Source organism: Leucopleurus acutus (genome assembly GCF_964270905.1).
Source record: "Leucopleurus acutus genome assembly, chromosome: 7".
NCBI classification, from domain to species: Eukaryota; Metazoa; Chordata; class Mammalia; order Artiodactyla; family Delphinidae; genus Leucopleurus; species Leucopleurus acutus.
This window is the reverse complement of record NC_139150.1, coordinates 4,818,646-4,832,544: the sequence shown is the minus strand read 5'-3', so window position 1 is coordinate 4,832,544 and position 13,899 is coordinate 4,818,646.

Here is a 13,899-nt window from a genome sequence, read left to right as displayed (position 1 = left end):
TTGACAAATTCATCTCTCTTTTCGAGCTGATGAATGGCTGCTCTGAGCCAGAGCCGCACTGCTCAGCTCTCATGGCAGCTGCATCGTCAGGCAAAACTGGCCCTTGGCCCCAGACCACCTCTCCCCCCACTCCCAAAGCCGTCCCCGATTCTTCTAGGCTTCTGAGTCAGTCTTTTAGGTCCAAAAGTCTGGGTGCAAAGCAGAAAATCAGTCTGAATAGTAGGCCCAGTCAGGGGTTCGTGAGAGTGGAACCAAATATATTCAATAAATCATGACATATCAAATGACGAGACATTTTCAAACAATAAAGTACTTTATAGGGACTTCCCTGGTGGCGCAGTGGTTAAGAATCCACCTTCCAATGCAGGGGACGCAGGTTCGATCCCTGGTCAGGGAACTAGATCCCACACGCATGCCACAAAGGAGACGGTGAGTCGCAGCTAAGGAGCACACATGCCGCAACTTAAGAGGCCGGTGAGCTGCAACTAAGGAGCCTGCCTGCCGCAGCTAAGACCCAACACAACCAAAATAAATAAATAAAATAATAATTTTTTAAAAAGTACTTTATAAATGGACATTACTGTTAATAAGGGTCATGGAGCTTATGTAATAAAGGTTATTCATCAAAGGTGTTTATGGCTATGATAGAACACATGCAAGGTAATGAAAGCAAACAGATTCCTACAGCTTTGTTCTTCCTACCTTACAGCCTTCTCTCATGCTGCTCTTTTTGTCTAGAATATGCTCTCTCCCTCCTCTCTACCTGGCTAATTCCTAGTCATCGTTCACTTCTCAGTTTAACTGCCACTTCTACGGGAAACCCTTCCCTGACACCCCCACCCCCACCCCATTAGGGCCAGTTCCCTGTACTGGTCAGGATGCTGGATTTCACTGTCAGAAACCCAGTTAAGCTCAGTTAGGGCAAAAAGGGAGTTTGTTGGACATCATAACTAGCAAACCAGGGTTACAGCCAGGACCAACAGCTACCTCTAGGCTCTGAAACTACATTACTCCTCTGCGTTGGCTCTATTCCCAACTGATCTCTCTCTGTGCAGTGGCTGAATTGGGTACCAGCTGACTCTCCTTAGCCTAGTTTGAGTCACATGCCTGTCGCTGAGCCAATGACTGCAGGTGGGGGGTGGGGGAGTAGGGTGCATAAATCGGCCAGGCCTGAGAATTGCACCAAATGCAAGAAACATGGGGAGTGGATGCCACAGAACCAGCAGCTGGGAGTGGGGACGAGTGATTCTCAAAGCAGTATCTGGAGAAGAGATGCTGATGGGGCAAAATCCATGGACATTCATCTTGGCGCCGTGGAGGGCTAAGAGCCTTGCAGAATCCTATATGTCTCCTTGATGGCATACACCTCCATACAGTTCTTTAATTTCTTGTATCTGTTTAATGTCTGTCCCCTTCAGGACACTGTGAGCTCCTACAAGCATGGACTGTCTCATTTGTACCCATGGGACTTTAATTTATGGAGGTGACTGAGTGACAACAAGGAGAGGCCAACGCCGTTGAGAGGAGAATTTATTACTTACATTTCCTGAGAGAAGGGGGCACACCACACCATGCAGGACCACATGGGGAGCACCAGGGTGGTCAGCAGGCAGAAGCAGGAGTGAGAGGAAAGCTTAGGACAGAGTCTTTATTGGGTTTGTTTTCAGGAAAGGCAAGGCAGGGCAGGGTAAACAGTTTAGGATTGACTAGTGTGAATAATTCCAATGGGCTCTGGAAAAAGGGGTGCACTCTAGTTGCCTGGCCCTGGGATAACCTAGGGCAGAGGAAATACTGGTGTGGTGTGTGAGAGTTATATAACAGATACAAGAAATTAGAGAACCATATGAAGGCAGGCATGTCCTCTCATAAGGTGACTGGGGATGGGTTGGTTTGCATATGAAAGGTGTGCTCCCTCACCTACCTCTAAGAATTGGCTAGACTCTCCCAAGCCAGCAAGACTTTTAAGATGTCAAAACTTCATGAGACAGACATGGAAAACAAACTTATGGTTACCAAAGAGGACAGGGAGAGGGAGGGATAAATTAGGAGTTTTGGATTAACATATATACACTACTGTATATAAAATAAATAACCAAAAGGTCCTACTGCATAGCCCAGGGAACTATACTCAATATATGTGTGTGTGTGTGTGTGTGTGTGTGTGTGTGTGTGTGTGCGCGCATAACTGAATCACTTTGCTGCACATCTGAAACTAACACAACATTGTAAATCACCTATACTTCAATTAAAAATAAATAAATAAGTAAATATAAAAATAAAATTTCAATGTAAAAAAAAAAACACATCATAAGATACAGAAAATGAAAAACACTATTAGTACTAGGACCATGTCTGGCTTATGTACGTGGCAGCAACACAGGGAAGGAACTCAATCAGTACCTGCAAGGGTGCTTCTGGGCCCTCTCCCAACAGTCCAGCGAAGGAGGAACAAGATGACCACTACACAGCTCTGCAGAATCCACGGTGGAAGGGACAGCAAGGTGGCCAGGAGCCTGCTAAGAGAGGCTTTTTAAGAAGGGGCTTTTGGGGCTTCCCTGGTGGCACAGTGGTTAAGAATCCCCCTGCCAATGCAGGGGACACTGGTTTGATCCCTGGCCCAGGAAGATCCCACATGCTGCGGAGCAACTAAGCCCGTGCACTACAACTACTGAGCCCACGTGCCACACCTACTGAAGCCTGCACGCCTAGAGCCTGTGCTCCGCAACAAGAGAAGCCACCGCAGTGAGAAGCCCACGCACTGCAACGAAGAGTAGCCCCCACTCGCCGCAACTAGACAAAGCCCGCTTGCAGCAACGAAGACCCAACACAGCCAAAAATAAATAAATACATAGATAGATAAATAAATAAATAAAAACAGCCAAAGGAGACTGGTGGCTCCAGGGCTCATCTCAGATTGGATTGTTGACAATCACTTCACACGTACCTGCCTGAACTCCCCAACCACATGGTCAGTTCCCTGAGGACAGAGATGATGTCTTCACTACATCATTATTGCAGATCAGAAGGGGAGGTGGAGTCCATTAATAATAGTAGCAATGGTATGAGGGCTGCTTGCGGCTGGTCACTGCTTCAGCCCTCACAGTAATCCTGGGAGGGTGGGATCTAGATCAGGGAGTATTTGTTTGGTCATATGTTACAGATACCAATTTAATAATGGCTCGGCAAAAAATTTATTAGAAAGCACGCAGGTGTCTCATGGGTAGAACCGAAGGGCAGGAAGTGCAATACCTCACCAGCACCTGAACTGCCCACACGGCCCCTTATCCGGCCACCCCCAGGTCCCTTCCTCTCCCACCTCAGCTAACAGACCAGACCCATGAAGGATGCTCATTCCCAAACCTGAGTTCCAAGACAGATGATCTGATTGGCCCAGCTCCAGTCAGAGGCTCACCCCCGGTCCAATCGGGGCTGGCCAGGTGGATAGGGTTACACAGTCCAAACAGCTGCTAGGGTCTAACCCTCCTGGCCTGGTGAAGGAGGGCAGCCACGTCCATCTTCTCCACTCCCTTGTCTGAGTGGGTTACACAGAGACACACTTCTAGTAAGTAGTCAGTCTGCTCCACACTTTTTTTTTTTTAACTTTATTCCCCCCAGGCTCATGTTTTAACCACTGTGCTACAACTTCTCTAACCCAGACTTCTCTTTAGGTACCCCACAGTATTTTACATGATGCTCTGTATTTGTTCAGTTCAGTTCCATTCCATTCACACAGATGGCATGTCCTCAGCGTCCTGGCCTCATGAGAAAAACAAAGACGGACAAGACCCGGTTCCTGGTCTCCAGGGGCGCCACGGGAATTGGGGGTGGAAGTCTCAGTCCCCAACAAACTCTTCTATGAGACTGGCTATGTGAACATTCCAGTGGGGGGTGCCCACCATGTTGTCTGGGTGTGAGGGCATTCATGCCGATCGGAGCATCAGGAAAGTCCAAATAGAGGAGACAAATGTTTTAGTGACTTTAGAGGACATTAGTGATTTTGTTTTCATTGAGATTTTGCTCATTATTCATTCCTGTGAGCATGAGTTCCCCCACATTCCCCCATGCCCCCAAATGGTTTAATCCCAGATCTGGTTGCCGTGCTCAGGAGACTGGGGAAGTGTCCACATACATCCTCAAAAAGGTGGGGACAGATGTCTGGGTCATCACTCCATGATCTAAACGTGGTATCTCCCAGACTGATCCCAGCAGAGCAGGCAGTACATTGGCTTCACGGTACTTTGGCCTTTTCTCGGGCAAGTTAACAGACTTCTTGCTCTGGGTGCTCGAAAGCTAGTATGAAACACACGCATTTTCAATCCTGACACATAAGGTAACCACAGCCTCGAGGATCCGATTAAAATGGGATGGTTGAGCCCACAGCTGAAGCCCGTCAGTGTGCGAGGTCTGGGTGCTGTCATTTTCTTTCTTTTTTTAAAAAAATTTATTTATTTAATTTATTTTTGGCTGTGTTGGGTCTTCGTTGCTGCACACGGGCTTTGTCTAGTTGTGGCGAGAGGGGGCTACTCTTCTTTGCGGTGCACGGGCTTCTCACTGCCGTGGCTTCTCTTGTGGAGCATGGGCTCTAGGTGCGCGGGCTTCAGCAGTCGTGGCACGCAGGCTTAGTAGTTGTGGCTCGTGGGCTCTAGAGCGCAGGCTCAGTAGCTGTGGCGCACGGGCTTAGTTGCTCCGCAGCATGTGGGATCTTCCTGGACCAGGGCTCGAACCCTTGTCCCCTGCATTGGCAGGCGGATTCTTAACCACTGCGCCACCAGGGAAGCCGTGCTGTCATTTTCTTAAACAGTTCAGCAAACGTTACACATGGACTGCTGAAGGAGGAAATTATGCAAGAAATGTAGTAAATGGTGACTAGCAAATAGCAGAAGCACACAAAACACACATCTCTCCTGCCCCCTAGTGAACATTCAAATTTCTAAACTCCGTTGGTTCAAAGCCATTTTTTTAAAAACATCTTTATTGGAGTATAATTGCTTTACAATGGTGTGTTAATTTCTGCTGTATAACAAAGTGAATCAGCTATACATATACATATATCCCCATATCTCCTCCCTCTTGCGTCTCCCTCCCACCCTCCCTATCCCACCCCTCTAGGTGGTCACAAAGCACAGAGCTGATCTCCCTGTGCTATGCGGCTGCTTCCCACTAGCTATCTGTTTTACATTTGGTAGTGTATATATGTCCATGCCACTCTCTCACTTCATCCCAGCTTACCCTTCCCCCTCCCTGTGTCCCCAAGTCCATTCTTTATGTCTGCATCTTTCTTCCTGCCCTACCCATAGGTTCTTCAGAACCTTTTTTTTTTTTCAGATTCCATATATATGTGCTAGCATACGGCATACGGTATTTGTTTTTCTCTGACTTGCTTCACTCTGTATGACAGTCTCTAGGTCCATTCACCTCACTACAAATAACTCAATTTTGTGTCTTTTTATGGCTAATATTCCATTGTATATATGTGCCACATCTTCTTTATCCATTCATCTGTCGATGTACACTTAGGTTGCTTCCATGTCCTGGCTACTGTAAATAAAGCTGCAATGAACATTGTGGCACATGTCTCTTTTTTTTTTTTTTTTTTGCGGTATGCGGGCCTCTCACTGTTGTGGCCTCTTCCATTGCGGAGCACAGGCTCCGGACGCGCAGGCTCAGCGGCCATGGCTCACGGGCCCAGCCGCTCCGCGGCATGTGGGATCTTCCCGGACCGGGGCACGAACCCGTGTACCCTGCATCGGCAGGCGGACTCTCAACCACTGCGCCACCAGGGAAGCCCCACATGTCTCTTTTTGAATTATGGTTTTCTCAGGGTATATGCCCAGTAGTGGGATTGCTGGGTCGTATGGTAGTTCTACTTTTAGTTTTTTGGGGAACCTCCGTACTGTTCTCCATAGTGGCTGTACCAATCTACATTCCCCCAACAGTGCAAGAGGGTTCCCTTTACTCCACACCCTCTCCAGCATTTATTGTTTGTAGATTTTTTGATGATGGCCATTCTGACTGGTGTGAGGTGATACCTCACTGCAGGTTTGATTTGTATTTCTCTAATGATTAGTGATGTTGAGCATCCTTTCATGTGTTTGTTGGCAATCTGTATATCTTCTTTGGAGAACTGTCTATTTAGGTCTTCTGCCCATTTTTGGATTGGGTTTTTTGTTTTTTTGATAGTGAGCTGCAAGAGCTGCCTGTATATTTTGGAGATTAATCCTTTGTCTGTTGCTTCATTTGCAAATATTGTCTCCCATTCTGAGGGTTGTCTTTTCGTCTTGTTTATGGTTTCCTTTGCTGTGCAAAAGCTTTGAAGTTTCATTAGGTCCCATTTGTTTATTTTTGTTTTTATTTCCATTTCTCTAGGAGGTGGGTCCAAAAGGATCTTGCTGTGATTTACATCATGGAGTGTTCTGCCTATGTTTTCCGCTAAGAGTTTTATAGCGTCCAGTCTTACATTTAGGTCTTTAATCCATTTGGAGTTTATTTTTGTGTATGGTGTTAGGGAGTGTTCTAATTTCATTCTTTTACATGTAGCTGTCCAGTTTTCCCAGCACCACTTATTGAAGAGGCTGTCTTTTCTCCATTGTATATTCTTGTCTCCTTTATCAAAGATAAGGTGACCATTTGTGCGTGGGTTTATCTCTGGGCTCTCTATCTTGTTCCATTGATGTATATTTCTGTTTTTGTGCCAGTACCATGCTGTCTTGATTACTGTAGCTCAAAGCCATTTTTAAGAAAAGCAAAGTAATGTTATTTTACAAATCTTTAAGTGTGTTTTTAAAAAAATATATTTATTTATTTAGGCTGCGCTTGGTCTTAGTTGTGGCATGTGGGATATTTAGTTGTGGCATGCGGACTCTTAGTTGTGGCATGCATGTGGGATCTAGTTCCCCGATCGAGGATCGAACCCTGGCCCCCTCCATTGGGGGCACGAAGTCTTACTAGAGCACCAGGGAAGTCCCATACAAATCTTTAAGTGTTAATCACAGAAAATACGTGCCATCATTTTGAAAAATAACATACAGACATATAAAGTGAAAGTCTCCCTTTCACTCATGAGAGGGAACGGCTTAATACATCCTTCCAGACTTTTCCATATTAAAAATATATCCATGCACATACTTGTGTTTTTTATACGCATCGGTTTAAAAGGTACCTATCAGTTGGTGCAGCCGAGGCTGGCTAGGTGCTCACCAAGCCCACCTACTGGCGTACAGCTAGACGACATCTCCCAGCCTCCCCTGTGGTGAGGACTGGCCATATGCTCAAGGGTGGACAATGGAATATGGTTGAAGTAATGATTGTCACTTCCATGCCCAGCCCATAAAAATCTCCCACACCTGATCCTCTACTCTCTCTCTTCTCCTTCTGCTGTGATGAAGGATGGAAGATGGAAGGAGTCTGGATCCCTGAATGGCTGCCTGGAGCAGAGCAATTCTCCCCCTCATGGACCTGCATGGGACTGGAGATATCGATAGATAGATAGATTTTTTTTAAAAAAACAACATGCTATCATTTTACATATATATGTATGTGTATATATATAGAGAGAGAGATTGAACATCTTTAATGCCAATACATATAAATCTTCCTGATACTTTTTAACAGCTGTGCAGCACTCCACTGTATGGATGTACCAGAATGTATTAAGCATCCTCTTCTTTTTTTCTTTTGGCAGCACCGCAGCACCATGTGGGATCTTAGTTCCCTGACCAGGGATCAAACCTATGCCCCTTGCATTGGAAGTGTGGAGTCTTAACCACTGGACCACCAGGGAAGTCCCTAAGCATCCTCTTCTTGATGGGCACATGTTGTTTCCAATTTTTTAAAATTATAAACAAAACTGCAATAAATATCAAGGTCAGTATGTCTTGCTCATTCATGTTATTATTTCTGCAGGGCAGGTTCTTATTCCCTATTGTTTTAGATAAGGATACAGAAATACAACAACCTGGGCAGTGGAGAATGACCTGGAATAGTTACATTTGGTTATGGCATGCATTAGGAGAGGTAGTAGAGTGCGGTGTTTCAGATCCTGGAAGAAAGAAAGAACCAGGTCCAAGTTCTGGTCCTGCTCCTTGCTAAGCAACCTTGTACAAGTCACTTAACCTCTCTAAGCCTCAGTTTACTCATCTGTGAAATGAGGGTAATGCTGGTGCCTGTCTCATATTGGTGTATCTGTAAAATGGGGATAATAAAATGGGGATATGAGTACCTACCTCATAAACTGATCAAGGTTCAATGATGAAGGAAGGAAGGAAGGACAGTGACCCCTGAAGGATGGATACAAATGAAGTGAGCCTTAAGATTGTTCCAGCTTAATGCCTGGAGAGAGTTTCCAGGCCACAGTGCAGGGAAGGGCGTCCCAGGCAGAGCCTGGCAGACTCCCTGAGTTGAGGAACAATGCTGAGAGTCTGGGGAGAATAAGGTAGCCAGAGTTCACAGTACAGAGGGGAGATGCACAAGGAACTGCAGGGCTACCTTGTAAAACTCGGTGTGGGCGGAACAGAGCAGGGGAAGAGGCAGGAAAGGGCTTAGTCACACGTGTCCACTTTCTCCTTCTAAATTGAGCAACTCCTCCTGGGGGTGGGGGGTGGGAGTCGGTGCAGGAGCAGAGAGAGGCTACGAGTGTTATGCTATCTGAGCTCTCTCCATCTAGAAGGAAAGAGTGGTGTAGAAACGAAGAAGAAGCAATACTGTCGACACTTATACCTCAAAGCTCTCCTCCTGGCTCTGGGATTATTCTGAGAGGTGAGTCTGGACCCTCCGTTCCTCTACCCGTCCCCCTGTCGCAGGATCCGCTTGCTCCGTGGGCCATTTGCTATTGTCTTGGTTGATTATTTACCTTGCTGAATAACAAACTATCTCCGGATTTAATAGCTTAAATCTGTGCAGCTCTTGGGTACCAGCAAGAGTTCGCCTAGACAGCCTGCATCTGATCTCAGTGGCATCAGTCAGGGTCAGGGCTCGGAACATTCACTTACAAAGTGGCTTCTTCAGGAACGTGTTGGGCCTCAGTGCTCCTCGACCACTCTCTTTGTCTCCACATGGCTTGGGTTTCTTACAGAACAACGGTCTTGGAAAACATGCACTAGGAACATGGCGGCAGGAGCAGCTACCAGGACAGTTAAGGGCCACTCCTGGACCTGGCGGGGCATGCCTTCCATCCCTGCATTCTATTGGTCAAGCCTTCCATCCCTGCGTTCTATTGGTCAAGCCTTCCATCCCTGCATTCTATTGGTTAAGCCTTCCATCCCTGTGTTCTATTGGTCAAGCCTTCCATCCCTATGTCCTATTGGTCAAACCTTTCATCCCTATGTCCCATTGGTCAAACCTTCCATCCCCACGTCCTATTGGTCAAAGCAGTCACAGGATCCGCCCATATTCAAGGGGGTGGAGCAATGGACTGCACTGCTTTGTGGGGGATGCCAAGGTCACTAAAAAGGACCACCTGGGATGGAAGATGATGTTGTGAGCATCTTTGGGAGGTTAATCTGCCCTAGCCCCTGCTTCCAACCCCGTGTGTATGCCTCCTGGAGTCTCCAGCTCAGACTTTGTCCTGAGTGTCCACGGCCTGCTGAACACCTGCCCAGGCTGTCTTGTAGGCAGCTCAGACTCAAATGTCCAAACCTGGACTCAGCCTTTCAGCCCCTAAACCTGCTTCTCCTCCAGGGTTTCCTATTCAGGAAATGCCACCTCCTTCCATGGGTTGCCCAGTTCAGAAGCCTGGGCGTCCATCTTGCCTCTGCCTTCTTTCAACCCCCATTTACTCAATTACAAATGCCTCGAGGCTTTCCTCTCCACTCCGACCCCACCGCCACTCTCCTTGCTCTTCATCTGGGCCTCCATCTCACACCTGTGTTATGCCAACAGCGCCCTAATGGGCCCCAACCTTCGTTCTTGCCCTTGTGGCAACTCGTTCTCTACACTGCGGCCAGAGAATCTTCCCCATGCTAAGCTGATTGTGTCAATGTCCAAATTAAAAAACCTCAGCCACACCCCATCACCCTCAGCGCAAAGTACAACCATCCACTCTCATCTTCAACCTCATCTCTCCTTCACCAGGCCCACCAGACACAACCGGGACCCCTGGTCCTCCTCAGCCACTCGAGCTTTCCGGATGTGCTGGGCTCTCCTGACATCTCTGGACCTTGGCAAATCCTGTTCCCTTCACCTAGGACACTCCCACCCTGCCTCCAGCCTTGTCGAGATGGCCCCATCTCTTCCTTCAGGCCTCACTTGAAATGTGACCTTTGAGAAACCCACTACTTTGTAGCTTATCACTCAACTAAAACAATATTTTATCAAGCAAAATAGAATGTATGCACAGTAAACAGCATACATTTAAAATGTACAGTGGGATGAGTTTGGACAGATGTACGCACCCATGAAATCACCATCAACAATCAAGATACAGAACATTTCCATCACTCCCAAAGCTTTTCTCGTGCCCTTGGCACTTGACCCCTTCATCCACCACCAGCCCCAGGCAACCACCGATCTGCTTCCTGTCACTCTAGATTCTTTTGAATTTTCTAGAATGCTATCTAATGGAATCATACTGGTGTGTACTTTTGGTTCCTATCTCGATTTTATACTTTCTTGTTTGCTTTGGGGGCATCTCCCCCTAAAAGAATGCAAGATACACAAGGACAGCGTTTGTGTCATGATGCCTGGCACATAGTAGGTGCCCCATGAATACTTGTTGACTAAATCAATAAATAAACACTATGACCTTAGGTAGTTTCTCTGGGGCAGGAGCTATGTTTGTTTGTTTTTTAAAAAAATATTTATTTATTTAACTTATTTGGTTGAGCCAGGTCTTAGTTGCAGCTCCAGGGCTCCTTAAGTTATGGCTCCAGGGCTCCTTAGTTGTGGCATGGAAACTCTTAGTTGTGGCATGCATGTGGGATTTAGTTCCCTGACCAGGGATGGAACCTGGGCCCCCTGCATTGGGAGCGCAGTTTTATCCACTGCGCCACCAGGGAAATCCCAGGAGCTATGCTGATCAGGGAGACCTTGAGTCTCTCTAGCCAACCAAGAGAGCAGGGGCCTTGCTAAAATTGTCTTCTTGGAAGTCCCTAGCCTTCTCTGGCACCCCTTGCTCTCCCATACCCCCTAGATGTGACAGCTGGTAGACCCATAGTTCCCGGCTCACAGCCTCCTTTTGGAAATCACCTGCTTTTCTTCTTTAATTGTTTTTGTGGTAAACTATACACAGTATAAAATTTACCGTCTTAACCACGTTTAAGTGTACAGTTCAGGGGCATTAAGTACATTCACCTTGTTGTGCAACCATCACCAACATTCCATTTCCAGAACTCTTTCATCTTGCAAAACTGAAACTCTGTACCTATTAAACACTAACTTCCCATTCCACCCTCCGCCCCCACCCCCAGCCCTTGGCAAACACCATTCTACTTTCTGTCTCTATGAATTTGACTACTCTAGGTATCTCACATAAGTGGAATCATACAGTATTGTCTTTTTGTGTCTGGCTTGTTTCACTTAGCGTAATGTCCTCAAGGTTGGTTCATCCATGTCGTAGCATGTGTAGCATCTAACAAATTTCCTTCCTTTTTGATGTTGAATAATAATAATTATATATATATTTTTTGTTCCTTTGTTGTTTGTTTATCCATTCATCCATCAATGGACACTTGGATTGCTTCCACCTTTTGGCTATTGTGAATAATGCTGCTGTGAACGCGGGTGTACAAATATCTCTCAGAGTCTCTGCTTTCAACTCTTTTGGGTATATACCCAGAAGTAGAATGGCTGGATCATATGGTAATTCTATTTTTAATTTTTTGAGGAACCTCTATACTGTTTTCCACAGTGGCTGGACCATTTGGCATCCCCACCAACAGTGCACAAGGGTTCCCGTTTCTCCACACTTGTTATTTTCTGTTTTGTTTTTTTCTTTTTTCTTTTCATAATAGCCATCCTAATGGGTATGAGGGAAAGTCTGCTTCTGAGGGCTGGTTTGTTCCCTCTTCAAGGTCTTCTCCTGAGAAAACACTGGTCTCCAAGCCACGCAAATCTTAATCCTGGGAAATCTCAGCTCTGTCCCAACAGTGGTTCCACAACCTGAGAGTCACCGATGGAAACCTGAGGCAGTTTTGACTTTTTGATGTCAAATGTGTGTATTCATTCAATAGATATGTATTGAGAGCATACCTCGGACAGGGCCTGGGCCCATGGTGGGACCTGATACCCCAGCTCAGGTTGGCCGTCCCCTTGCCTGCACCCTAAGGAATTCTACTGCGCCATCTCGTCCACCTGGACACTGGGAAGAGGACCAAGAAGAAGCCTCCTTGCTGGATCCTCTTGGCACCCATCCTTGTTCTCCTGTCTTCTTCCATCTGCTTTTAATTTTACACTATTTAGTCTTATTTTATGAACGCTGTGAGCTATTCTTAATTGTTTTTTTCCCCCAGAACAAGGCAGGGTATAAATAAATAAATGAGAAAATGAAAAAAGAGTGGTCTGTGTATACAATTAGCAGGAGCCTCATTTTAAGCTGACTTAATCAAAATACTCTGCTATGAAGTCTCAGAGATGTAACAGCCCCCAGCATCACATATACCTTCATACTCATGCCCGCCCCCCACCCCCGCCGGTGCAGGTGGCATCAGGACCAGCCCTTCCCAGCGGTCCCCTGCAAGGTCTTCCCAAGGGCATGCTGGGAGTGTTTTGTATGACAACATTCTCCATCACCACGCAGCACTGCTGTGATCTGTGTGGATTTGAGCCCCCATCTCCCTCCTGTAGGTGAACTGGCAGTGCCCTCTGTGTTTTCTGCTTCTCCCATCCTCCCAGGGGTTCTTGCCAGCCTGGCTTTCTTTCCTGCTTCTGCAAACCAGCTCGTAGCTGCCTTCCCTTCCAGTCCTCTGGCACCTAGTTGCTCCCCCTCCACCCCCAAACATCTTTATTATCTTTCTGGTTTATAAAATGAACACGTTTGTTGTAATTTTTTTTTCAGCTAACCGAACTTAGAAAGGAGAAAGGGAAAAGGAAAAACCACCCTAAATCCCACAGTTCTGTGATAATCACTATTAATATTTTGGCAGGGAACCTTTCAGACCTGTTTCTGAAAGTGTGTTCCTTTGAACAACAGCCCTGAGAAAAGCTTCTTAGGGAAAGAAAGGGATTCCATAGCCAAAAGTCCCCAGGAAGAGCTACATTATACTCACGAAACATCACAGCTAATAAGCGAGGTAAAGGCACTGAATCCGGCTTTTAAAACCCTTGAGAGTAACCCCAGGAACCCAGATTGGAAAACGTTATTTCAGGGTCTTTCTAATGAGTTGACCCCATGTACAGGCATTAAAGCACTCTTTAAAAAAAAAAGCTTTACAAAAATCAGAATATACTAAATTGCCCTTTTGTAAGATTTTATCTTACATTTTCCCATGTTAATAAGGATATATCATCAATGCAATTTTAAAATGAATTTCAATAGATGATAAATGCACATGAATTGAGAACCCAATAGATAATAGAAATAGACCCAACAGAAATAAATCCCACAAGCATGTCCAACTGATTTTTTTTTTAAATAAATTTATTTATTTATTTTTGGCTGCGTTGGGTCTTCGTTGCTGCGCGCGCGGGCTTTCTCTAGTTGCGGAGAGCGGGGGCTACTCTTCATTGTGATACGCGGACTTCTCATCGCGGTGGTTTCTCTTGCTGCAGAGCACGGGCTCTAGGCGCGCAGGCTCAGTAGCTGTGGCCTGCAGGCTTAGTTGCTCCGTGGCATGTGGGATCTTCCCGGACCAGGCCTCGAACCTGTGTCCCCTGCTTTGGTAGGCGGATTCTTAACCACTGCGCCACCAGGGAAGTCCCTGCCCAACTGATTTTTTTTTTTTTTTTTTTTTTGCGGTACGCGGGCCT